Raw genomic sequence first — 27,268 nt, 5'->3', positions numbered from 1 at the left:
CTCCGCTGTGCCCACGTTAGCGACACACAGCGCGCTGCTGCGGCGCGTTAGTGCAACTAACCTTTTGATCCACCTACGTACATATTCAGTTAAGTCCCGTGGGGCACTCGGTGCATTATCACCTGAGTGTCATCAGGAAGTGAAAACAGTCATTTTACTTTATTTTTTCACAATGTGCTTTACGTCGCACCGACACAGATAGTTTTGGCTACGATGGGTTAGGAAAGTGCTACGAGTGGAAGGGAAGCGGCCGTGGCCTTAATTAAGGCACAGCCGCAGCATTTGCCTGGTGTGAAAATAGGAAACTACGGAAAACTATCTTCAGGGGTGCCGTCAGTGGGATTCGAACCCACTATCTCCCGAATGCAAGGTGATAGCTACGTGACCCAAACCGCGCGACCACTTGCTAGATTTTCTTTTTGTTTTCTCGATGGAAGAGATAATAAAGGAGATCCCATCAACATCGGATTTCGTGAGTCTTCAGTCGCATCACCACACAGTTGGTTCAGCTTTATCGTACTTCACATTACTGTCATGATGTTTCTGGAGAAAAAAAATCCCTTTAATATGTCATATTGGACTTGAGAAGGAAGCCATGTAACTTCGCATAAATTCATATCGACCTTCCCTATAGTGTTTTTTTTTTAAATTTTATTTTGTATTAACATATTCATTAACTGCATGCTCCATTACAATTATTATTAGTATTCTTTTGTAGTTGTGATTACATTTTCTATTCATTATGTTACCTATACCTACATGTTTGATTTTGATTTGTCTAGCCTAGAAACATCATGTTACAGGGTTTTTTTTTCAATGAAAGTGTTCTTTCTTGATATAACTATGCCCTACATCGGGTTATCAAAATTGATACACTTCACAAGCAGTTTAAATAACTTTAAGTATTTACCTACAAGTTCATTCTTGCTTGTAGGCCAGTGGCCTCCTGAGTTGATTACATTTGTCTTTAGGTTTATCCTTTCGTGTTTTAATAATTCACACTCATATAGGATGTGGTCCACACTTTGCGTTTCTTCGCCACACCGACACGTTGCATGCTCTTGGATTTTAAACCTATGCAGATAGGTTCCTATTTTTCCATGCCCTGTGGCTTAAGAGAATTTTTGAGTTAAGTCTCGCATTAACACTCGGAAAATATGCTTTCGTTATTGATTCATTGGAAGTTTCTCTCCACTCTTCTTCCCACAATTTTAAACTTCTCTTACGCAATACCTTTCTTACTGCACCATCAGGAATTTGATCGAAAGTCACTTCTAGGTCTGTCCTGCTGGCTGCTTGTTTCGCCAATTGATCAGCAGTTTCGTTGACTTTTGTGCCGACATAAGCCTTTAACCCATGAGAAGTGTATTTCCCAGTTTTGTAGTTGTAGGTCTCTCATCCTCCTTCTGATCTCTTCTACGAGATTTTTGCTTTTTCCATTGTTTTTGAGTAGGTCCAGGTTTTTTTTTACTATCAGTGTAAATAATTGCTGCTCTATTTTCGTGGTTGATGTCTTGTCATTTCTCCAGTGCCTTCAATATTGAGTGTTGTTCTGCTTGATTACTTGAACAGGTATTGTGTAATTTGAATTGGTATTGTTGAAGAGGTTCATGGTGACTGTACAGAATTATTCCAGATCCAACTCCAGCCTCACTTTTGCTTCCATCTGTATAGATTTGGAATGGGTAGTGTTTGTCAACCATTTTGTCCTGTATTTTAACCGTTTGAGCCGGGTGAGACCATGGTTTATAACGCATCCTGGAATCAAGTTTCAGAGTCTCTTTTCCCACTACCATTTCTCCAGTCCGTTTTGTTATGTTATAGTGCCTGACAATTTCTCCAAGTTCTGTCATGATGGGAGTTAATCCGGTTATGATCCATAGTGCCTCGTGATGTTGTACGGTAGGCCTTAGCTGTTTTAATGTTTATTATTTTTATTTTATTTTTTTGCTAGTTGCTTTACGTCGCGCCGACACAGATAGGTCTTATGGCGACGATGGGACAGGGAAGGGCTGGGAGTGGGAAGGAAGCGGCCGTGGCCTTAATTAAGGTACAGCCCCAGCATTTGCCTGGTGTGAAAATGGGAAACCACGGAAAACCATTTTCAGGGCTGCCTACAGTGGGGTTCGAACCTACTATCTCCCGAATACCGGACACTGGTCGGACTTAAGCGACTGCAGCTATCGAGCTCGGTTTTAATGTTTATTAGTCGTTGCACTCTTCTTAATTTAATTGCATTATACGACCTGGTTGTGGATTGTATCTATAATGGTATTCCGTAAGACAGGACAGGTAGAATAGCTCCTTTATATATATGATCTTCATAACGTCAGGGCGAAGTCCCCAATTTATTTTGGCAGACGTTAAGAGAGCATGAATAAGTTACATATTCTATGTGCTGGTCGAACTTAAATCTGTTGTCTATAATGATTCCAAGATATTTAATGTTGTTTACTTCTTTCAATGTCTCGTTGTTTAAATATATTTGCAAATTCTGCGTTACGCCGGATCTCTTGCGTGTTGTCATTGTTTGAGATTTCTGCTCTTTAAACACAACTTTGTTTTGTGTATTTTGTCGATATTTTACTCAGTTCTATGTTTGCATCATTTTCTATCTCGAGTTTGCTCTTTCCTTTGACTAGGATGAGCACATATTCTCCAAATGCAATAGTGTATTGTATTCAATTGCATACTCGTTACTTTCCAGGATAGCGTCATGAAGCTTCTCTGCCGGGCTGAATGGCTCAGATGGTTGAGGCGCTGGCCTTCCGACCCCCCCCCCAACTTGGCAGGTTCGATTCTGGCTCAGTCCGGTGGTATTTGAAGGTGCTCAAATACGTCAGTCTCGTGTCAGTAGATTTACTGGCCTATGATTAGTATCCACTATATGAGGAACACCAGGGGATAGCGCGAGTCCCTGTGGTTAGTACACTTATGTGATGAACAACGTAGGTTTGCGTTGCCTGTAAATGGCGCCGCTATGTGCGAAACACCATAGGTCTGTATTACATGTGCGAATTTCATTAACTGTGAGTAGTACTGTAACGGATCAAACACCCTATATAGATAATTAAAAACAATTGCACGCTGGACGCCAGGCTTCGAAATTAAATGTAATTTGAAACCGAATTTAGATATAAAAAGTACTAAACATAATTTAATGAGACTATCTCGGTCGTAAGGTATAGGGATACTAACCATTAAATACCATGTTTTTTCCTACTAAAAAGTCAATTATTTAACGACGTAAAAAGTTTTATTTAAAAAAGATGAAATTACGGAAAAAACGAGTTTTTACCAAAATTAAAAAATTGACTGAGATTACAATTCATTACTACACGCGCGGACTTGCGTTAACAGGGATTACTAATGCTCACCGTAGGTTGATCTTTTCGTCGTCTGCTTCCGTGGTTGATCGTTGTCGTCCCTCTTCCACCAGCATCATCCTTGGCATCTGCTTCATGGAATGGATTCCACCCTGAATCTATCACTCCCTATTGTGCTGAGTACCAAAAACATAGTACCAGCCTTACAATGTGAAATTCCACATCGGAATTAATTGAATAGAGAGAACGGAAACATACAGTCCTATATTATATGAACTTGTCTTTCTAAATAATCTAAGTCTCACAGAGCCGATAAGAAATATTGAGTATAAGCACATCATAAGCGATGCACTCAAATAGCAGAGTTGGATGCAGAATGCAGTATGCCGAATACAGAATCAGAATGAGAATGATCTCTACCACTTTTTTTTTTCGGGGGGGCCCCCGAAGCCCGCTCCCCCCGCGTGACCATCGACTCAATCTACATGGCCTCCGACATGCTATTATTTCTAAGAAGAAGAAAGAGATAGCAGGGAGGAGTGGGAGGTGATACAAAGAGTATCTGCCGGTTTCCGAGTCAGACTCGCTACCACGGCAAAGTTTGTATTGGTTGGATAGTGTTAAGGTATGGTATTGAAGGGTCAGGGAAAAACCACATAGGCAGAAAGAAGAAAGAGCCTACATGTAAAACCTGACATCTTGTGATAGCACATGCAAGGATGTGGGCTGGAAAAAGACCAGAGGTTATGTTAGTTAGGAACAGGTAACATGCACAAACATAAACCAATTCCTTGCAATTTTTGTTATTATGGGGATCAGTCCTTCTTGTCACTGCCGGGTCGGCTCGGGTCTGCTAGCGTCTGGGCTTTGGGCCACAGGTTCGTCCCATTGTCCAGCAGCCAGCAGTCCCTGGTGCCAAGTCTCCTTTTGGAGAGGGGGGAATTAGAGCCAAGCCTTGCATGCAAGGGGCTATCTTCTTCCTCCTGTCGATGTCCCTCTATGCGGTGTTGTTTGAACACACTTGTCACTGCAGATCTAAAACTAAGATTATTAATAACATATGTATATACAAGTTCTCATTGGAGTGCCGGCTGTTTGCCTGCTCTCATGTCCAGCTTACAACCTAGATAGGAAAGAGATAACAGATAGATATTAGTGCTGTTTGTAGGGCGCGGGCTGGTGTTCCGCTCCCATGTCTCTGTAGGGGGGCGGGGGTGGATTGATACGTCCTTGGCCGTCTGGCTGCGTTGCCGTCGTCTTCTTAGGTTGTATTTTTTTTGTCAATCTTCCTCGCCTGGTCCCTGGGTCTAGGACAGCTGAAACATATTTACATATTTACATAGGAGTCTGCAGTGTGTGGGTGTATGTGTTATATAGGTGTCAGCTTGGCGGGAGTGGGTTGGCTATCGGCCCCTCGCCCACCCAACCCTGTGGCTGAACAGAATCTCTACCACGCTGTGTAGATCTATATAAATCCTCTTCATATTCCCACTTCCTCCCTTGTCACATGACATCTCGTTCCAATGAGAGCCGATATACGTCACCCTCCCCCCCCCCGTCTACATATAGATGAAGTATCTGTCCTTGACAGAAAATGCCCTCCTGATAGGAGCACGTGATATGGGGTGATTTAGCGTCCTAACAACGAAATTATGTATCTTCCTCTTGCTGTTGCGTACGTTTCCAAGAACCTTCCAAAATTAACCTTCCTGGACTATTGCGAGATACAAGTAACCTGTTAGCGCAAGACCTGTCTTCACATTACCACGGAATATTGTAATATATTACAATTAACAATTGTATCTCGTTCTTACGTACAATTACATAAATGATGATGATGGACGTTAATAATGAATAAAATTACATATGATACATGATACATATATATGATGAGCCCAATTGGCTCATATCATTGTCTTTAAAAATATTAGAAATTAAAAAAATGGCATATGAGGGAATAGCCGCGGTTACATTATAGGCCGGATGTGTGGCGCCATTTCGCTTGCCCAGGTTTAAAGATAGTTCCACGTGTCAAGGTCATCTTATGATGAAATGGAAAGCATTGGAATATTCCATGAGGTGTGATGACCAAAGTCAGCAGATTTAAGTTGGCAACATTTTCAGGCAGCGAATCGCAGCAGAGCAGGTTTTGGAATGATGGGGGTAAATTAAAGATGGGTGCCGCATAAATGACTTCTAAAATAATTAAATCCACCAGGGGATAAGGTGAAAACCAGATTAAACCATTTTGAGAACAATAATTAAAGACGGCGTATTTGCAACAATTTATTGGAATAAATAATCGCAGGCATATGTGACGGGATGTTACATCATTGTTAATGGGGTTCCCCGAGCTCCCTATCCAGGATCCGGCGTGCATGGAGAGGACGCGAGCCGCTAAGAAGAGGCACTCTGCTACGAAAATTTGAACGTGTCGGACGTACGTGTATGTGGTTCACGAGAAGCCTAATCTAGAGCATTTCTTATCAAATAACTAGCTGTCGAAGATACTACGGGTCCGATAGACTTTGCATTTAACTCAATAATGACCGAAATTTTTGAAAATTCAAGAAGGTGAATTTTTACAACATTAACTGAAAATTAGGATCGGAGCGAGATCAAACAAGGACGCATCGCAGTGCCACGTGTAAACTCGCGGAAAGCAGAGACAAAGTGTATATTACAATTGTGAATAAGTGTATGTGCTAGAATAATTTAACTATATCTGTGTTTTTTTTATATGTATTTTAGTGTAGTAAGAAGTGATGAGCGTGTGATTTCATGAAAGCAACAAGAGTGAAGACCATGGTTGTGAAGAATGGTCTTGGTTCAGATTCTGAGGCCGTTAGCATGATGGCTTAAGTACATCATGGGGCCGACCTGAAACCATGAGGCCGTGGAGCTGAGTATGGAGCGTCGCCGAGTCGATAAGTACCCTGATTCATTATCTAGCATGTGCATGATTAGCTGTTAACTGTAAATAAATTAATGCATGATTATTCGTTTATTTTCCTTTTTAAGTACTGTAGCAAGGATAGTTAGGTTTTTTTAGGTTTTATTTTATGCTGATGCCTAGGGGGGTGTACATATTGTGATATTAGCGTGTGTTAAAATATGGTCTTCGCGAGTGTGAAAATAATGTGTGTAAATAATGATTTTCCATTACGGGTGTGAAATATGGTTGTTTTTTTTTTTCTCAGTGCGTGATCTTCTAGCAAATATTAGCGTGTGCGTGTGTGAATATTTAATGACGTAGGAGGCATCAGTAAGGATTAGTTAGAGGGAATAGATAGATTAACCTGGCATGTCGCATGAAAGTTCATCAAGAAAATTTCCATGACCAAAGTTTCGAACCTTGATCTTTCCGGCACATTACAGTGGAAATTTTGAAATAGATGTCATCAGTAAGTAACAGGTAGTGCTAACTAGTGAATTAAAATTTTGTGCTGTAGGAAATAAAGTGTCATTCTATTAATTTATCCGGAATATAGCTAGCTAGTATTGAAGCAGGGGCCTCTAAGACACAGATTGCCAACCGCAGGGTCGAACCAATGATATCGTACAACGCCACAGATGTAAAATACCGGCATAGTGATATATGTGTTCCCGAGAATGTTGGATGAAAAAGGTAGTACAAATATACGTGAAAGATGGAACAAAATGAGATGTATTGAGAGTGTCATATATAATTAGTTACTGTTCGCACCGAGAGTAAGAATACGCAGATATTGTGGAGGAAACATATGGCTTCATTTAGAGCGGAGAGAGAGAGAACATTAAGTGGGTGCGGACAAATTAGAATGCCGTGTCAATGAAACGTGTCGGGCGTGAGATAAGGCAGCAGACCGGGACGGCGTTGTGTATTAGAGAAGCTATGGTAGCTGTAGTAGGGTCTTATAAGTAAAATATATTACAGTCATTTGTTAGATAATTCTGTTTTGTAGAACTTAGGACAGCACAATAAAATTGATTAATAACAGATATATTTCGTGACAGTTTATTGCGGCAAGCATAATGATAGGTCACTGTAATGATGCCATGTTGAGGGTCGGAGTTCGATGCCCGGCCGAGCCAGTGTATAATGATTTTCCCTGTGACTATATGATTGAAATTATGTTGTGTTTGTTTATGTTATATGTTCTTCAATATGTGGGCAATGCAAATTTTGATTTTGCAGTTGCAATATTTCTTGTGATGTTGAATTCAGTTCACGGTGGTTGTTTATACTTGCGGCAATGAGGTTTATCCCATTGTCTGTAGATTCAGTGTAGGTTAAGGTGCATTATCATTGTAGTGTAGGTCTTGCTACAGGGTAGGATGTTTTGTGTATGATAAAACAGCTAATTAAGCATATGTGAGATATTTATCATTTTAATGAATCGGTAAATTAATTTAATTTATTTATGTCAGGGTTACTTTTCGATTTCGTGCGTGCGTTCTATATTATCAGCATTATATGAGGGGAGGATGGTACTGAGAAAGAATAAGTTAAATAGTTTCGGACTCAAATAATAATAGGGACTATTTTTATATACAATTTTGTGATGAATAATTTTATGATATATAAAATTTTGGATTGAATTACCAAATCTAACAAACGTAATTGGATAAATTTATGATTTCAAGGTAACAATTATACCGACATTGATAACTGCGAATTTGTAAATTATAATGAATTTAATGGATTTAATTAATTAAAAGATGAGTTGTGAATTACACGGCGGATGTTGCTTAATGAATTTACACAGCTTCATACATTTCATTTTGAAGAGTGTATTTAAATAAATAATTTGGTATTTAGTAAATGGTAACTACAAGGTTTATAATATGGTGAGGAAATAATTTAAAGGTATGGAGAGCAAATACGAATTTGTTATTCAAAGAATGAACGGAAGAAGTTTTGGTTGTATTAACATTTTAAAAAGGTACTTTGACAAATTAACAAAGGTCATGATGATAGATTATTATAATATTTTATTATTGAAAATTTTGAAATATGGTGGTACCAAAATATGAGTGGAATGGAATTGGATTAAAATTTTTGAAGTACTGAAGTAGAGTTGATGAATAAGATGAAAGGGAATTGTAATAAAGATGAAGTAATGTGTTTAGAAGGATTTGAAATCTATGAGTCATGAGGTTGATACTTTATAGTCGAGGGTGATAGAGGTTGTGAACAATATTTGGTCCGAAGAGTTTATTGTTTGTATAGAAGTATATTTGCTTTGCCAAAGTTTAGCCTTTTCAATAAATTTTGCATTCGTAAATGTTCTCATTCGGATTTTTTATTTAATTATTTTATTTCTTCTCTTTTATCCTTCCCGCTTGATTAATTTAAGGTTAGTTTATAATATCTGAAGATATCTCTGAGGGTAGTACCCAGTCAGCGACCCTGGGATGTCTCGAGCCGGCGCCACATTTCAAAGGCAGGAAGGGTAGAGGGTTGAATATATACAATTAATTCGGGTGGGCAATCAAATTATGTACATGTCGTAGCGACCACGATTATTACAGTGCCATACTGTGTGGAATACCGCGAGTCTATGCTACTTTTGATTAGTACCGCACCATAACAAATACCATGGTTCTACTTTCCCAGCGATAAGTACCATTATGAGGGGCCGATGACTTGAATTTTGGACAACTTTAATCTGAAAGCATCATCGATTCAGTATTATGCTATAGACGCAGTCTCTTGGTCAGTAATACTGTTATTTCACGTCAGTTTCTATGAATGCGAGACATTGCGGAGCGGATCCACTGATGGTTTTAAATTCGTATCCATCCATTCATTTTTCGTCCTCACGTTTTGAATTTGGTCAGTGGAGGATTTTGAACTTTTAATTTGTCATTCCATTTTGTCTCATTTCGTACCATAAAGGGCCGATGACCTCGATGTTAGGCACCTTTAAACAACAAGAATCATCATCATCATCTAAAAATGTTGCCACCCATTCGGTCACACTCTTGTCTAGTCTAGTAGCCCTTATTTTCATCAATAGTCTTCCATGATCTACCCCTTGGATAGTTCGATAGCGAATAGCGATACAGCCCCTATGACCTCCTGAATCTTCTACAATTTCGCTTTACGTCACACCGACACAAATAGGTCTTATGGCAACGATGGGATAGGAAAGGGCTAGGAGTGGGAAGGAACTGGTTGTGGCCGTAATTAGGGCACAGTCCTAGAATTTACCTGGTGTGAAAATGGAAAACCACGAAAAACCATCTTCAGTGCTGCCGACGGTGGGATTCGAACCCACTAACTCCCGAATGCAAGTTCACAGCTGCGTGAACATAACCGCATGACCAACTCGCTCAGTACCTCCTGAATCTAAAATATCTACTACATTTTACTGAAATCCTAGAAGTTGAGCCTCACTGGAATGACCTTTCCAAAACCCGAACTACATTCTATTAAACGTGCCTATTATTACCAACAAAAATAAAGTTGCTTTTCCAGAGCTCACATGCAACAAATGTCTAGATCAGGGCCTCTCAGGGTAAATGCACCAGTGCATTGCACTGTGCACGGTGCAAAAGACGACTTGGCTAGGTTGACTATAGTGCAGACCCCTACTCCTTGATGTGGAGCAATAGCGCTGTCTCTCTCGTTCCCCACGCCTGTCTCGCTCGCTCCGCCTGTCTCCCTCTTCCTCGTTTGCTGCGTAGCGCTCCAAATCCCAGTCGAGTTGAGCCGAGCTTAGCCGAGTAGCCCAGAGACGAAGCGTTGGTCCGAGCCGAGCCGAGTGGGACCGATGCACTGTGCACAGGAACTCTGCGCTTCAGTTTGCACGCTTGAGATTTTGGGTGTTTGAGAGGCCCTGGTCTAGATGATTGGCCTGTAATGATCTGTTTATCATACTTTCCTTTGTAGGCCTACTATAGTAACTCTCCATTCATTTGATATACCTCCTGGGCCGATGACCTTCGATGTTAGGCCCCTTTAAACAACAAGCAAGCAACAGGATATACCTCCTTCGTCGAAACTGTAATCATATAAGTACTTTAGATATGGTACTTTATCTTAACCCATTGTCTTTAGTATATCCCCAGAAATATTACAAAAACAGCTGCCTTTTTTTAGCTTTCAACTTTTGTATCTTCCTACAGCTCATTCCGCTTCAAAGAGGGGTCGCTGTATTCATCAGCCTTTTCCACCTCTGTCTGTCTTTTGCCAGTTTCTCGTCTAAATCTTTCTCCTTGAGATCTTCCCGGATTAACTCCAATAATTTCTTAGGCCGTCCTTTCTTCCTTTTGCCTTAAACTTTCATCTTTTTCACATGAGGGTTTTTCTGTCGTCGTTGTCGACCGCAGAAGGTGGTTCATGTGTGGTCGGTTGACGCCGCTTTGCCATTACCATATAATGCAGTGGGATTAATCATTTTCAGACGAACGCTTTCTCGACCATGTATCAATCACTGTCAACAGCTGTAGCCGATCCCGTCCACCGACCACAGCCCGATTGCAGCGCTTTCCTTTTCACATGGGCGATGTGTCAGCCACATCGTAACGACAAGTTCCCGCTGGCAGTTATCACGATATCGATATGGAGTTTCAAATGATACAATCTCCTGTAGTAGCTCATTGAAAGAATTTTTAGACATGTTGAACTGGAAAAACTTATCCGGATGATTGCGAAGTTCGTGATCTAAAGAATGAATCTGCCCAAACTGTAGCCGGACTTCTACTATTGTATGTAACCACATTCTTCACTTTTTTCTCCTTTTCTGCGTCGTCACATGAGCAGAAGTAGTACAGCCTCCTCTTCAGAATTCATACTGTGAATGACCGAAGTTCCACTTGCATACGCGGTGACGCTGGCCTAGCCACAAAATATGGTCATACTGAACTAAAGAAGTGGTCGGGCCGATGACAAAGAAATGTATTTTTGTAGTCGACAACGACGACAGGAAAACCCTCGTGTGTAGGGGCCCTTAGGGTTGGGGGTCATCCGAAAATTTGCGTGACGTGATGTCACAAAATGTTTTTCCTAACAGCAGTGACCTCGAGAGATGCATAGTCTGTAGATTTGTATCGGAAAGCACCTCGGTACAAGTATCTGTGAAATTATGCAAATAAATCGTTCCTTACCACTATTTGACTTTCATTTATTGAAAGTCATATTCATGATCATTAGCTTTTCGCAAAGGGTGTTTACATTTTTTATTTCCATTAGTTGCCTCAAGGCAAAATTTGGTCGATTGTATTTCGTACGGGTATAAAACCATATTGTACGTACCTCTGCGACTGTCACTTCTTCCCTGCGTCTACAATTCATCCAACGGCGTGAGAAATCAGTTTTATGCCTGTGTCATTTTTTACATTCTTGTGCCTCTTCTTTTCCTTTATAGACTGGTATTAACTTCTGATGCCACGAACCTACTACGCTGGCGCAGCAGGGGGAGAGGTGATACTCCCAAGTGGCGCGTCCCAGATAGGGGGGGGGTGTAATCGGCTTGCCGGCGGACTTGAGCGAAATAAAATAGCTCTCGCGGACCAAACACACAACCCCTCTGTGGGTGGGGGACGCAGAAGAAGAATACACCCACGGTATCCCCTGCCTGTCGTAAAAGGCAACTAAAAGGGGCGACCAAGTGGGTGATTGAATTAGAACCATGAGACTACTTGTAATTAGTGCCATTACGCGACAAACACCATTGATCGCCTTTACTTGCGAGTAGTACTATTATGTTAGGTACACAATAGGGTTGCGATTAGTAGAAGCAGAGGGTGAATCAGTATGGGTTTTACAGTACCCATGATTAGTACCACTATATGCGGAACACCACGGGCTTACATTGCTTGTGATAAATACCATTGTGAGAAACACCACGGTTCTTGGCGTTGCCTGTGATTAGTACCACTGTATGAGAGACACCGTGAGTATGCGTTGCCTGTGATTAGTATCCACTATGTGACGAACACCACGGGATAGTACGAGTCCCTGTGATCAGTACACGTATGTGAGGAACACCATGGGTTTGCGTTGCCTATTGGTGGCGCCGTAATGTGAGGAACACCATAGTCTGCGTTACCTGTGCTTATTACATTATCTGTGAGTGCCACAGTGTGTGGAACACCGCAAGTCTACGTTATTTACGATTAGTACCGCTACATGGAAATATATGGTCCTTACTTTCCTAGGGATAAGTACCATTATGAGGGGCCGTTGAGCTGGATTTTGGACCCCTTTAGACAACAAGCATCATCGATTCAGGATTGTCCTTTCGAAGCAGCCCGTTTGCCAGTATATACTATTGTTTTAAGATAGTTTCTGGTAAGGTGGGGCATTACGGTTCGAATCCACTGATTGTTTTAAGTTCATAATTGTTGCCATTGTTGCTTTCACGGCCCACACTTATAGACATCATGCTGTATAGGCGTTTGGTCTTATGCCGTGTCAAGAAAATAAGGTGAAATTCTGTACGTTTCGCAGGGAACTGTGCCCTGCGTCCTCAGAAGAAATCTCGACTGTTCACGAGAAAGGCTTCCTAAACAATAAAAACCCAACGGCACTTAACGCCCCTGAAAAGGCCTTGGCCTGCCAAGCGACCGCTGCTCAGCCCGAAGGCCTGCAGATTACGAGCGGTCATGTGGTCAGCACGACGCATCCTCTCGGCCGTTATTCTTGGCTTTCAAGACCGGGGCCGCCATCTCACCGTCAGATAGCTCCTCAGTTCTGATTACGTAGGCTGAGTGGACCTCGAACCAGCCCTCAGGTCCAGAGAAAAGTCTCTGACCTGGCCGGGAATCGAACCCGAAGCTTCCGGGCGAGAGGCAGGCACGCTACCCCTACACCACGGGGCCGGCTTCCTAAACAATGACTCTTTAAAATTTAGACGTTATAATAGAAGTGGAAATGGTACGTTCAGTCGCCTCCAGATGGCTCCCAGGACGTGGCAAGAACGCTAGCGTTCGAAGCGGAAGGTGACCGAACCATCAGGCTAAGCGTTTCACATAACGTGTGTGCGTAACATATGTACTTGACAGGTGTATGATATAGACACAAGCTTCGAATGAGACATCTGGCGCCGAGGAACGTACGAATTTGGAAAAAACCGAGACGAAATAACAATAGTGAAAGGACAGGGAAGGGAACTACCTACGTAAATTCTTAATGGCTGGCAACAAGGTATTACTTAATTGATAGCCGGTGTCCCTGTTGAAATTATTAGGATTTATACGTATTTCCACAGCTTCCCGTATAATCCTGGACCTACAGTGTCTAGTGTGGGTAAGCGCTCGAGCATCTTGGAACTTGACATCATTATCCGACGATAGAGCGTGCTCAGATTTCTTCTGAGGACGCAGGGCACAGTTCCCTGCGAAACGTAAAGAATTTCACCCTATTTTCTTGACACGGCATAAGCCCAAAAGCCTATACAGCTTCATAATTGTTTTCCATCGTCTTTAAAAAAAATCTAGTTAGTGGATTAATTTTGGAATTATTTTTAATTTTCAGTATTATGAGCTGGATCCACTGATTATTTTAAATTCATATTCATTAATTCATCATCATCATCACGTTCTGAATTCTGGTCAGTGGATGCGTTTTGGTATTTTAAATTGTACAGTACTACTTGAGCAACCGGACAGTGTGGACGTGTGGTAAGGCGAGTGCAGTATAACATGATTGGTATTGAGCAATATCGTGCGGCGATCGGCGGCTGGCAGAGCAGGTAGAAGAAGACGAAGGGAAATGAGGTGGACAAGGGAGAACTGGGGAAGATTGGCGAAGCTATACTGGCAGCAATGGTGATAACTATGCTATTAATTATAGGGGGAGTGGAGATGAATCCAGGCCCTGACATGAGCTGGGAAGACTGGGATAGAATCTGAGGGCTGATAGGAGATGCCGTAAAAGCATATACTGGAGATGCACTGGTGAAGGAATTGAGAAAGGAACAAGCCAAAGGTTTTGAAGATATGAAGATATGGATCAAGGAGCAGTGGCGAGTTACGGAGAAAAGAATAGAGGAGAGCGAGAGAGCAACGGGAGTGCTAAAAGAGCAGGTGAAAAATCTGGAGAAGGAAGTGGCGTCCCTGAAAAATGAGCTCGGACTTGTTAATCAAGAAAAGACGAAGAAGTATATATATGGATTACAGGAAGAGCGAAATGAAGATAAAGTGAAGCTTATATATAAAGTGGTGGACTTCGTCCAAAATAAGTTGAAAACTAACTTCAGTGAAGTAGATATGGACGATGTAGAAAGAGTAGGAAAAGTGAAAGGCAGGAGACCAGTGAAAGTGAAGCTGATATCAACCTTAATGGCGGATATTTTGATAAAACACGCTAGGAATTCACAAGGTGAAAAGATCTGGATAAACACAGACTTGGGAAGAGAAGGAGTTGAAAATAGGAAAATCTTACGAAAGCATTTAGGCCGAGCTAGACATCAAGACCTTAAAGCATTTATTAAGGACCAAAGGCTGGTGGTAACGAACGGTATCTGGTGGCGTGTTTGGTCCGTAGCAAAGCTAAAAGGTATGGAAGAAGAGATGAAACGGGAAGAGGAACGAACGAAGCGGCCAAAGGACAGACAGGAAGACGCCCGAGAGGAGGAAGGAAACGTGGTAACGATGGCTGAAGCGACGAGACAAGAGAACAGTGCAGTGCAAGGTTGTGTGAGTGGAAGATCAAACGTGCAGGTTCAGGAAGTGTTATCAGATAGTGTTCCGAAAGGAAGAGATTCCATTGGTTGCTGACCTGGGGGGTGACAAGAAAGAGAGAGACCTTATGACTAAGGGGAGAAGCAGGAGCTTGAAAGATTTGCGGGGTAAAAGGAATAAAGGTTTAGAAGATAAAGAGAGGAAGGACGACGATAAAGTGTCCAAGAATGATGGAAGGGGGATAGAAGCTGAGAACGAGAGAGTGACGACGTGTAAGAATAAAGAGGGTGGTTCGGAGGGTAAGGAAAAAAAGCCGTAACTAGGCTGGAAGATAGGCTTTGTTAATATTGAAGGTGCATTGAGTAAAATAGGCAATATAAAAGTGAAAAATTTAATAGAAAACTTGATATTGTAGCGCTTTTGGAAACATGGCCAGAAATAGGCAGGGAGATAACTTGGGGAGGATTTACGGTGAGGCACAAGTCAAGGAAGAGATTGAGCAAAATGGGCCGTGTGCCAGGAGGAATAGTCGTGCTAGTTAAAGAAGAATTGAACGAACGTATAAAGTATACTGAGAGTGGCATTGGAGGTGTGATATGGATAAGATTTAACATGGGGAGAGAGGCAGGGAGAGAGAAACATGTATGTTTGGCTTTTGCCTACTGTCACCCCAAGGAATCTCCATATGCAAATGGAATTGTTATTAGAAATTAACATCATTAGAGGGAGGTATAAAGAGGACGGAATATTGTTATTTGGAGACTGGAATACCAGAATAGGCGAGCGAAGCCCGAGGTTTAGTAAGGAAGAAGAATCCATAGTAGGATCAGGAATAAGTAGTAACGATAAGGTGATTAATAAATACGGTAGAAAACTTTTAGAATTGTGCGAAGTCGGGAATTTCTGCATTTTGAACGGTTATTGGAAGGGGGACAGAGAAGGAAAAAATACATATGCACAACGGGGTTCGTACCATATTTCACGTCCCAGCGCGCATATCCCAACCAATAATTATATAACACGCTCGTACAGGTCCCGCACCGACACAGGGTTTCAGGTCATTTCCATATTCAGTAGACCACGGGGCTGACGAACACATATACCCCAATCCCCTAAAGGACGTAACAGCAAATGAACTAGCATTAACGCTGACAATTCGATACATCTCCAGGGTCCGAAACCGATGACTAGGGTTGTCTGAAGTCCCTAAGACGTAAACTAAATACTAACACCAACAAAACCAGTCTGACGAGAATGCAACGTAACATGGTATTCACTGGTAGCAGCCTTCAGCTGTTATCGTTTCTCGTAAACATAAAACTAGTTTGGCAAGTATATTACGTAACATCTCGTGGCATTGCATAGGTAGCGTTCAGCTGTTACAGTAGTATATTTGCTCTTAAACAGAAACCAGCACGGATGGCGCATGACTTGCCTGTTATCAAAGGAAAGCTATTCATTCGCAAGAACAAGGCATACTACCTATTCTAAAACATAGTATCCCTTTGCTCTCGAAAACAACTTCCGAGGATTACTAAAATTTTGATATATAGTGGTTCGTCACATCGTTCTCTATTGCTACAGGAAATATCTGCACGTATACCCCTAACACCATGTACACTGACTGACAGAGCAAATGCAACACCAAGGAGGAGTGGTTCGAAAGGGATGAAAGTTGGGGAAAAACAGAGACGGCACGGACGAATAATTGATGTTTATTTCAAACCGATATGCAGGTTACACAATGCGCACGGCATCGACTCAGTAGGATGTAGGACCACCGCGAGCGGCGATGCACGCAGAAACACGTCGAGGTACAGAGTCAATAAGAGTGCGGATGGTGTCCTGAGGGATGGTTCTCCATTCTCTGTCAACCATTTGCCACAGTTGGTCGTCCGTACGAGGCTGGGGCAGAGTTTGCAAACGGCGTCCAATGAGATCCCACACGTGTTCGATTGGTGAGAGATCCGGAGAGTACGCTAGCCACGGAAGCATCTGTACACCTCGTAGAGCCTGTTGGAAGATGCGAGCAGTGTGTGGGCGGGCATTATCCTGCTGAAACAGAGCATTGGGCAGCCCCTGAAGGTACGAGAGTGCCACCGGCCGCAGCACATGCTGCACGTAGCGGTGGGCATTTAACGTGCCTTGAATACGCACTAGAGGTGACGTGGAATCATACGCAATAGCGCCCCAAACCATGATGCCGCGTTGTCTAGCGGTAGGGCGCTCCACAGTTACTGCCGGATTTGACCTTTCTCCACGCCGACGCCACACTCGTCTGCGGTGACTATCACTGACAGAACAGAAGCGTGACTCATCGGAGAACACGACGTTCCGCCATTCCCTCATCCAAGTCGCTCTAGCCCGGCACCATGCCAGGCGTGCACGTCTATGCTGTGGAGTCAATGGTAGTCTTCTGAGCGGACGCCGGGAGTGCAGGCCTCCTTCAACCAATCGACGGGAAATTGTTCTGGTCGATATTGGAACAGCCAGGGTGTCTTGCACATGCTGAAGAATGGCGGTTGACGTGGCGTGCGGGGCTGCCACCGCTTGGCGGCGGATGCGCCGATCCTCGCGTGCTGACGTCACTCGGGCTGCGCCTGGACCCCTCGGACGTGCCACATGTCCCTGCGCCAACCATCTTCACCACAGGCGCTGCACCGTGAACACATCCCTATGGGTATCGGCTGCGATTTGACGAAGCGACCAACCTGCCCTTCTCAGCCCGATCACCATACCCCTCGTAAAGTCGTCTGTCTGCTGGAAATGCCTCCGTTGCGGCGGCCTGGCATTCTTAGCTATACACGTGTCCTGTGGCACACGACAACACGTTCTACAATGACTGTCGGCTGAGAAATCACGGTACGAAGTGGGCCATTCGCCAACGCCGTGTCCCATTTATCGTTCGCTACGTGCGCAGCACAGCGGCGCATTTCACATCATGAGCATACCTCAGTGACGTCAGTCTACCCTGCAATTGGCATAAAGTTCTGACCACTCCTTCTTGGTGTTGCATTTGCTCTGTCAGTCAGTGTATATTGAAATTAATTTTTTTGCTAGTTGTTTTACGTCGCACCGACACAGATAGGTCTTACGGCGATGATGGGACAGGAAAGGCTAGGAGTGGGAAGGAAGCGGCCGTGGCCTTAATTAAGGTACAGCCCCAGCATTTGCCTGGTGTGAAAATGGGAAACCACGGAAAACCATTTTCAGGGCTGCCGACAGTGGGGTTCAAACCTACTATCTCCCGAATACTGGATACTGGCCGCACTTAAGCGACTGCAGCTATCGAGCTCGGTAAAATTAAAATTTAAACATGTTTGAGTCAAAATATTAATGTTATCCATACAACGAATATACAGTAGAAAAATGTAAGACTTTTATGTTTTGTCCAGCCCCTTCCTGATAGCAGCACTTGAAGAATTTTAAAACTCTAATTGAACAATGACTCTTAATATCAAGATTAACATCGGAGGACAAAAGTACTGTGGTAAGTTCTGCTATGTAACTAAATGCAATGATAATAAAAGCGATTACTATTATTCCTCACAGTTAAGGAACGTCAGTTGGACTATTCCATCTCTCCGCAGTTTCATTTCACGACGTTATTTTGGCACATATCAACGAAGGTAACCTTTAGGATTAATCATTTTAACAGTATTAACTATTGTAACATTCTCCATAACTCTAAATTACGATAAATCGTCAATCAAATCAATATATTTTCCATAAAGAAGTATGCATTTCTACCGCAAATAGTTAGGCCGCCAGCGCCACGTGTCGGGCTGTGTAACTACTCCGACTACAGTGCGTGGACCCGATTGTAAAGGGCGGTAAGGAGCTAGCTAGAGCGACGCATGAAGTCGACCATGCTTGTTTAAAGGGGCCTAACAGCTAGGTCCCTAATAGAACGAAATGTAATTACAATTTAAAATACAAGTATAGTATTTTCTGCAAGTATAGTATTTATTGCTGAACATAACAGGCTTCCGCCCAGTACACGTTTTATTCACATCAGGTTATAAATTAAAATTAATTAAAATAAAATAAAATTCTATATCTATATGGGGCTTGAACAACTCCTTCTCGGAGATCCAGTGGCCATGGCATTTCGGCAAACAGAATATGAGCTAACAATGGCAATTGGCAAATTAAAATGGCATGATAGAATAAAATAGTTAACGTAAGGTTAAGGCATATAATAATAAAGAGCAAGATGTCGCAACCATGTGAACCTACTTCTACCTCCTACCCTGCCAGCATGTCTAATGGAATTATTACTACAGGCTGACGTTGTCTTAGCCTCTAAAGTACTGAGTGCCAATTACTTTCTGACCTATTTATGCTGGCCACTTCACTATTTACATTCCATGCCATTACATCATATACTACCTCGTATTTCTCTGAGGCATTGTGTTCTCACTGCGCATAAAAACTTATTCAAGCCACTGTCATTCCTCCACTGATTTGCTATCCATACAGTAATTTTTTGTTCATCTCTTTGTCTACACATTTTTCCTGCTTAGCATTTAAGAATTTTGCCCTTAATTTCTCTGTTCCTATACAATCACAAAGAAAATGTAAGTCATCATGTTCAGCCTCACATAGTATACACTGAGAGCTATTCCAGCTCCTATTCCACCCTTTATTTCTATGCAGCCTCATCAGCCACCATAGTAACCCACCCTTTAATCTTCCGTCCCCAAATCTTATACTTAATTTGGAGAACGGGTATACCTTGTAGAATAGGCTAAGCGAAGGCCTTTCCCTACATTCTTCCAAACATTTCTGGATCTGTATGTCCTTAATTCTCATTGTTAGGGCCCGCTGCATGCTGCTATTGCTCCCCTTCCATCCCTCTCGCCAAATATATCCCATACCCAGTTCCTCAACGTAACTTTTGATTTGTGCCAGCCAATCCTCATCATACATTCCTTCCAGTTCATATGTATATATTTCCTGCAGTAGAATGCCGCCGCTTCCTCGTCTTAGTCTAGTCCAATAATTTAAAACCCTTTTGACACAGTCCAACTCAATAAACTCTCCACATAAGATTAGCGCCCCCACATTAGCTATACATTGCGGTAGCCTCATAACAGCCTTGCTGAACTTATATATTATTTGATTCAGGCTATCTCTTTTCTTTTCTAACCCTACACTTCAACCCCATATAAAGACCAGAGATTTTAGTATTAGCCTAAGTATTTTATAGCTTGTTCCTGGGTATTTGGCGACTAGAATTTTTATTGCTGCAAGGGCTGCAACCCCTCTCATCTTGCATCTCTTTATGTGGTCATCCCAGCCTACTTTTCTGTTCAGTATCATTCCTAAATATTCTAATCTATCTACTTCCTCTATTCTTCCCCCTTGTATCCACCATTCCCTTACTTTTTTACCCTCCTTCTACTTACAATCATCACCTTTGTTTTATTACAGTTAATTTTCAGCATCCACTTATTTGCATAATCAACTAATTTATCCAGACTTTTCTTCAGTCCACCCCTGGTCAGCGTCGTTAACAGAATATCATCAGCGAAGATCAGTCCTGGGATCTCTATATTACCCACTGCCGGTACAGCCCACCTAGCCTCTCCATGCTCATCCAATATTTTATAAATAGTATAAATAATATGGGCGATAATTTACACCCTTGTTTGAGGCCCCGCTTGCACTCTATCGGTTTGCTTATTAAATTGTTCTCTAGTTTGACGCTACTATATACTCTTTGATACAGCGCCTCTACCGCACGCATCATTTTCCCAGAGACTCCCAGCCTCCCTAGTTTTTCTATTAACGCCTTTCTGATCACCGTGTCGCAGTAGCGGCTTTTCAAGTGCATCAGGTACAGCCCGGCTGCACTAACATTTCTCAAAACAATTGTCTATCATTTTCTGCAGTCCTATATTTTCTCTTTAAGCATATTCGTTTAAAAAACAGAAGACTGCGCCTTATACCTTGTGATTACTCAACCGGTGTAGCGCCCATAATTAAGCAAGCACTGCAGTTCGTTTCTTTTACGAGTGCGTCTTGCGGTCTGAGTGCAGCCCTCTCAAAGCTCACAGCAGTCCGGGCTGACTTGTGACGCGTAACACAACGGTTGCCATGACAACGCTCAAGACAGCCTCCAGTACGCATACGGCTATATTTTGCTTGGTGCAGCCCATTGAGACACTGGGATATTCGGCTGCTTGGCACGAGCTGGGACGATATTATCCGAACACTCCCGAGTATGTAACGCGGCCTCTCTGCTTAGTTTGCTGCCATGTTCGTATCTGAATCTCACGCTGAAACACAATTGAACAATCAAGACACATTTACTACTATATTTTGTCGCGAGAGTTGTGGCTACTGTTACAACACCTGTAACAAGAAGCTTGTTATAAATTTGAACGTGTGGTGCTCGGAGTATTCTTTTATAGTGAAAGTAAATGTCCGTTGTTATGTGAATCGTGACCGTGTGGCGGATTAGTTGTGAGTGAACTGTACATAAAATACGCGCTTTTGAAGAGCATTTAGTAGCACAGCTCAAAGAGTGAGCTCTTGGCGTTTTTATAGATACTGCGTGAAGCGTAGCACAATTATTGTTGTATGGATGTTTGGAGAGGAAGTGCTGTTGAAATTCATTAGGGATATAAATATGTAGCATGCGAAGCCGTACTTATAGTATTGAAATCTTTTCTTATAGTGTGAAAGAATAGTGTTCCTTCTAAGGCGTGTTTTTTTTTTTAACATGAAACCCTCCGTGCATTTAGTTTGTATCTTAAGAGAAACTCCATTTTCGAAATGGAAGGAGGAGGATAAAAAAGAAATTTTATCAAGCAATCGTCCCCAACCAGTTTTGACTTATCAGAAAATGACTGGTTCTACCTCCGAACAGATGTACACACGAAATTTCCAGGTATCTTGATGTAGTAGTTATCCGTGGTTATGCGGTATTCATTATTTGCAGAGACTCTTTTGTTGGCCTTGTCTTATTGTTGGAGTGAAACAGGCAGTCTGGAATCACGCAGGATTTGAAAATATGTCCTGTGCTACAAGGTCTTTCCAAAAACACGAAGGTTCCTCGGAGCATATAAAAAATGCCGTGGGATTCAAAGAAAAAAAGAATCAGAATCAAATTGCTGACGCTTTAAAAGGAAATGCTCGTCTATACATCATAACATTTAATGAGAGTGTGAGGCTTAACAGACTTTTCATGCGATTACCAACCGGTGCAGTTTTATTTCTTTCTAAGCAGGAAATGGCATTTAGAGGGTATGATGAGAGCGACTCCTCCTTATATAAAGGGAATTTAAAAAAACTGTTGATTGAAACTATTTTCAGCAGCTGATTAGAAATGCAACAGCATTATGCTTCTGTAAAGGTTTATAGCGGAGAATAGAAAACTATACAATGTGAGTTAATAGACTGCATCTATACCTTCTTTAGGGTTGCTGCGAAAGAAGAAATTTTAGAAATCTCTTTCTATTCAGTTCAGGTCGACGATACAACTGATATCACAAAGAAATCGCAGTGTTCGGCGATACTTCGGTATACGTATTACCCACAAATGTGCGCTAGTTGAACGCTTTCGGTTTTTTGACGTTAGTTCGGACTGTACTGCGATTACTTTATTCATCTTGCTGTATGCTGTTTTGAGTGAATTTTCCTACAAAACTAAATTGATTGTCCAGTGTTATGACGGAGCTAGTGTCATGGCGGTCATGTAAATGGTCTTCAAACTAAGGTCAAAGAAGATGCCCCTCAAGCATTATTTGTACATTATTTCGCACACCGATTAAGTCTAGTGGTAAAGCAAATTATTACCAACATATTATCAGAGTGCCGTTCTTTTTTTTTTTTGCGAGCTGTGGTGGTATTCCTTCATTTTTTCATTTATCAGCCAAAAGAACTTTCGTCGCTGGTTCAGTAATTGCGAAGCAAATACCATCTGGTGTGGATACACGTTGGTCGTCACATAGGAAACTTTTGAACGTGGTTGTCGAGGAGTGGGAGGGATTGAAAGAAAAATATTTGAAAGACTTGTGTACGATCCTCAGTCAGACGAAAAAAACGTTAGTCAATCATAGGGGTTGTTCAACAATTTCAATAGCTTCCAGTTCACATTTTTATCAATAGTATTCAATGACATTTTTGAGCGAGCTAATATATTATTTAACGTGCTCCAAAAGAAGTCTCTGAGCGTTTACTTCTGCCTCTCAAAAATAAGCACGACACGGCAACTGATACTAGGTAAAAGGAATGAAGAAACATTTAAAACCTACTTTCATACGGCTGAGAAGAAAACCAAAATTGAACTAAAAATAAAATTCTAGTTCAAAAACAGAAAGTGAGTTTTCTAAAGCATGGAGTGCTTTATTTTCAGATACCGGATTTAGTCTCCGTGGAAACTGATACAAGATTTCAAGATATGCAGAAGCTCCAATTTCTTTTCTTAGGATATAGCTATAAGTTTGAAGAATTTTCTAAAATTATTCCTTTTGATGCTCTAGAGAACTTAAAAATCTCTTATCCCACGATATTTGACACACCAAACCAAACCAAACCAAACCCCATGGCGCAACAGCCCCGAAGGGCCAAGGCCTACCAAGCGACCGCTGTTCAGCCTGAAGACCTTCAGATTATGCGGTGTCGTGTGGTCAGCACGACGGATCCTCTCTGCCGTTATTCTTGGTTTTCTAGACCGAGATATTTGACGCACGCCGGTTAAAAAATTAACTTCAGTACATCTATTCCGATTCTACCTACAAAGATGCCAGTTTGGAGGAAATAATTCTGTCGCACAATAAAAAATGAACTCAAGGACTTGTTCAAAGAAGCGTATCAATTATTTTGTTTAATAGGTACCATACCGTCTGCCATCTCATCAGTAGAAATAAGTTTTTCGTGTCTTAAGCGGATAAAAACCTACTGAAAGAATTCAACATCCCAGGAGAGGCTAACTGCGCTGGCAAGCATATCCCTGGAGAAGTCACTGCTGAACGACTTGATGCATACAATGTCCTTTTACGATGACATTGCCAAGTTCGCTGCTTCAAAGGACCGGAGAATAGATTTAACATACAAGCAATAGATGTTACCGAATGTGAGCAATATTTGTTTTTTAGTTAATTTAATTTAATTATATTGTGCTTTTTAAAGTAAGTGCATGAAAATTATACAGCGCATATTTGTAGCCCAATATCTTCGCAAAACATCAACCTGATACCTTATTTCCTCCTAGCTAGATTATCCAACACACATATTCAAAATGTACACGTTTACTGCACAGGCGCGAGTTGGGCTGCACCAAACTTACACCCCACGAGCCGCCACTGCCGTGTCGAACGATTTCTCAAAATCTACTGCTGCTAGAAATAAGCTTTCTTTTTCCCACACAATATATTTCTCCGCTAGCATTTTCACAATCATGATATTATCTATCGTTTGCCTCCCCCTCCTGAAACCTCCCTGGTATTCAGAGATTATGCCGTTGTTTTCAGCCCAGTCTCTTAGTCTATTGGCTAAGACACCTGTGCAAACTTTGTTCAATGAGTCTAACAGGGTTATACGTCGGTAGTTATTGGGTAAATTTCTTTTTGTATATTGGGTATATTATTCCATATTCCCATTCCTTCGGTACCTTTGCTCCGTTGAAAATCCTGTTGAATAGATTTACGACTCCTCCTACCATATGACCTTATTTACTTATTTGTTTCCACCATACATTACTAATACCACTCCATCCCCGGTGATTTTATCTTCAGATTCCCAATCACCTCCTTAACTTATTCTATCGTGATATCCCTATCTAATTCGTGGATGCTTATTTCCACGTTAAACCACACGACCTGCTTTCTTTCCTTATACTCCCAATCGTCCCTTCCTCCTAATAGCTCGCTAAAATATGTCACCCATTTTACATAGTCAATATTCATTTTCTTCGGACCCTTCCCTTCTTTATTTATCACATACTGCATTCCTTATTTATTAGCTCTGATTGGTCCTTCAGTAACTTCTTCTTCTTCTCCTCAATTTTCCTTTTATACTCTTTCCTCAATCTACAAAATGCTTCACGATCTTTGTTCCTTCCTTTTGCTCTGTACTCTTTTAATGCTCTTAGCGCTGCTCTACTAACCTCACATTCTCTATCATACCAGCCGTCCCCTTCTGCTTTTTTTCTTCTGCTGTTCTCTACTGCCCTTGTCACTCTCCTTATAGGGTATTCTAACAGCTCGAGCGCTCTGTCCATGTTATTTTCCATCAACGCCCTTTCCCAGCCAATTCTAATTAACTGTATCTCCTTATCCTTAAATGCGTCTAGCTCTTCTTTTGAATTCTCTGTCCATATATATTTAATGTACCCACTCTCTCCCTCTATCGTACTATTCCTCTCTACCTCTTTGGTTTCCTCTCTCCTTACCAAACTTACCCATACCGGGGCGTGGTTCGATTCGTTCCAATCTTCCACCATTATGCTTTGCCACTAGCATTATTATTATTATTATTATTATTATTATTATTATTATTATTATTATTATTATTATTATTATTATTATTATGACTGTGTTAGTCTATTATTACTAACTATTATGAAAATAAAAGTTAATCGCCCCCCGTACTTCACAGCTCCTAATCTGTCAGAAAACACTGAAGAAAGTAGTGAACTGTCAACAGTTCCTAATTATTATTAATCTTATAATTGCGGACATGTCTCCGAAATTACCGATAATTGTTTTACGTCGCACTGACACAAATAGGTCTTACGGCGACGAAAGGAGGGAAAAGGGATGTAAGTGGGAAGGAAGCGTTCGAGGCCTTAATAAAGGTACAGTCCCAGCATGTTCCTGATGTGAAAATGGGAAACCACGGAACACCATCTTCCCGGCTGCCAACAATGGAGTTCGAACCCACTATCTCCAGAATGCAAGCTCACAGCTGCGCTCCCCTAACCGCACGACCAACTTACTCTAAGTTCTAATGCCGGTAGAGTGGCTCGGACGATAGAGCGCTGGTCTTCTGATCCCACCTTGGCAGGTTCGATGGCGGCTCAGTTCGGTGGTATTTGAAGGTGCTCATATACGCCAGTCTCGTGTCTGTAGATTTACTTGCATTAAAGAAATACTGCGGTAAAAAATTCTGGCACCTCAGCGTCTCCAAAAACCGTGAAAATTAGTTAGTGGGACGTAAAGACATTATTATTATTATTATTATTATTATTATTATTATTATTATTATTATTATTATTATTATTATTTAGTAGTAGTATTAACATTATTATCACGGAAGTTCTAATTAAACGGATCAATTACAGTCATCATTTTACCTATCGGCACTTATTGTCCAGTAATAAGCCTTCTGTCCGCCTCTGTGGTGTAGTGGTTAGTGTGATTAGCTGCCACCCCCCGGAGGCCCGGGTTCGATTCCCGGCTCTGCCACGAAATTTGAAAAGTGGCACGAGGGCTGGAACGGGGTCCAATCAGCCTCGGGAGGTCAAATGAGTAGAGGTGGGTTCGATTCCCACCTCAGCCATCCTGGAAGTGGTTTTCCGTGGTTTCCAACTTCTCCTCCAGGCAAATGCCGGGATGGTAAATAACTAAGGCAACGGTCGCTTCCTTCCCTCTTCCTTGACTATAATTTCCAATCTTCGCATCCCCACGCAAGGCCCCTGTTCAGCATAGCAGGTGAGGCAGCCTGGGCGAGGTACTGGTCATTCTCCCCAGTTTTATCCCCCGATCCAATGTCTCACGCTCCAGGACACTGCCCTTGAGGCGGTAGAAGTGAGATCCCTCGCTGAGTCCGAGGGAAAATCAACCCTGGAGGGTAAAGAGTTCAAGAAGGAAAAGAATAAGCCTTCTATTAAAAATACCCGGCGGCAATTCCACAGTAGATATTTTTTCTTCGAGCAATATTCATGCAAGGATGAAAGTACGGTTTTTGAAATTTGTCTCATTAATAACAATTTCACTGAATACTTATACAGCCTTTTCCTTCAGTAATAATAATTTCGCGTGACTATTTCTAGCCGAGTGCAGCCCTTGTAAGGCAGACCCTCCGATGAGGGTGGGCGGCGTCTGCCATGTGTAGGTAGCTGCGTGTTATTATGGTGGAGGATAGTGTTATGTGTTGTGTGTGAGTTGCAGGGATATTGGGGACAGCATAAACACCCAGACCCCGGGCCATTGGAATTAAAAAATGAAGGTTAAAATCCTTGACCCGACCGGGAATCGAACCCGGGACCCTCTGAAACGAAGGCCAGTACGCTGATCATCCAACGAGTCGGACTTTTCTTTCAGTGTCTCCCGTCCTTCCATTGACCTGAACATTTTATGAATAAGCATAGACTACTC

General features: G+C 42.0%; 1 protein-coding gene and 1 long non-coding RNA gene across 2 annotated transcripts in view; one reads left to right on the top strand and one right to left on the bottom strand.

Annotated features, from left to right (window-relative positions):
* The window catches only part of LOC136858223 (uncharacterized), a 43,029-nt gene extending 39,465 nt beyond the window's left edge, over positions 1-3,564 (bottom strand). The window contains exon 1 of the long non-coding RNA XR_010858617.2: positions 3,378-3,564. This is a non-coding gene — a long non-coding RNA (uncharacterized lncRNA). The remainder of the gene's footprint in view (positions 1-3,377) is intronic.
* Positions 1-27,268, top strand: part of LOC136858222 (L-asparaginase 1) — a 257,068-nt gene that overhangs the window by 11,046 nt on the left and 218,754 nt on the right. The window lies entirely within an intron of this gene.

This window comes from Anabrus simplex, chromosome 1, assembly GCF_040414725.1.
Source record: "Anabrus simplex isolate iqAnaSimp1 chromosome 1, ASM4041472v1, whole genome shotgun sequence".
In the NCBI taxonomy this organism is placed as follows: Eukaryota; Metazoa; Arthropoda; class Insecta; order Orthoptera; family Tettigoniidae; genus Anabrus; species Anabrus simplex.
Note: the sequence above shows the minus strand (reverse complement) of the source record. Positions and strands in the feature narration are given on the sequence as shown.